The sequence below is a fragment of the Aulonocara sp. 'chitande type north' Nkhata Bay genome, linkage group LG3 (genome assembly GCF_057382095.1).
Source record: "Aulonocara sp. 'chitande type north' Nkhata Bay isolate Kocher_YH1m ecotype deep benthic linkage group LG3, A_spYH_male_GT1.1, whole genome shotgun sequence".
NCBI classification, from domain to species: domain Eukaryota; kingdom Metazoa; phylum Chordata; class Actinopteri; order Cichliformes; family Cichlidae; genus Aulonocara; species Aulonocara sp. 'chitande type north' Nkhata Bay.
The window spans coordinates 57,889,457-57,890,376 of NC_141346.1; positions in this window are offsets into that span (position 1 = coordinate 57,889,457).

Sequence of the window (920 nt, forward strand, 5' to 3'; positions counted from 1 at the left end):
TACCGTCTTAAAGCTGAAATACTGATTCAACTTTCTCCAAAAGTTGATTCTGTTCATCTGGACGTAGCATTTTGTGGGAGAAACGTTTCATCATCATCCAGGTGACTCCTTCAGTCTCAGCTGACTGCAGGTTTCCAATCTTATAAACAGGACATTTGAATAATAACTGAAACCAGCCCACTGAAGGAACAATGGGCTGGGAGGTCAGTTCCTTAATCTTAATTATGCAATTCTCATGACCATTGATCAACAACCATTGATCAATGGTCATGAGTCCCATTCACAGAGAGTTGGGGAATGGCTGCAATCACAGCATGTAAGATGGTGACAGATGTACCCTTAGGCCCCCTCCTCCATTCAGAGATGGTCTTTCCCTTTTCACGTAAATGGCCTCCTTGACTCCGCCCTCAAACCAGCGTTCCTCCCTGTCCAGGATTTTACATCCTCATCATTGAAAGAGTGTCCACTGGCCTGCAGGTGTAAATAGACTGCAGAGTCCTGGCCTGACGAGGTGGCTCTGCTGTGTTGTAGCCAAAGGTTGTTTGGTTTCCCCGATATGTAAATCCTGGCAATCCTCCTGCACTTAGCAGCGTACACTATGTTATTCTGTTACTCTGATCCTTGGGGTGGACCAGTTTTTGGCGCAGCGTGTTTTGGGGTTTAAAAGCCACAGAGACCTGGTGTTTAGAAAAAATCTGTCTCAACTGCTCCGATACTCCTGACACGTACGGGATCACTACAGGTTTTTGCTTAAGCAGCGGCTGGTAAATGTGGTTATCCCAGCTTTGACAAAAGTCCAGCTGGGATAACCACATTTACTCTACGTCCAGATGAACAGAATCAACTTTTGGAGATTTACTTTCCTGGATGATTAAGAATGCATCAAGACGTTCCTCCTAAAGTGTTATTCAGTGTTGTGA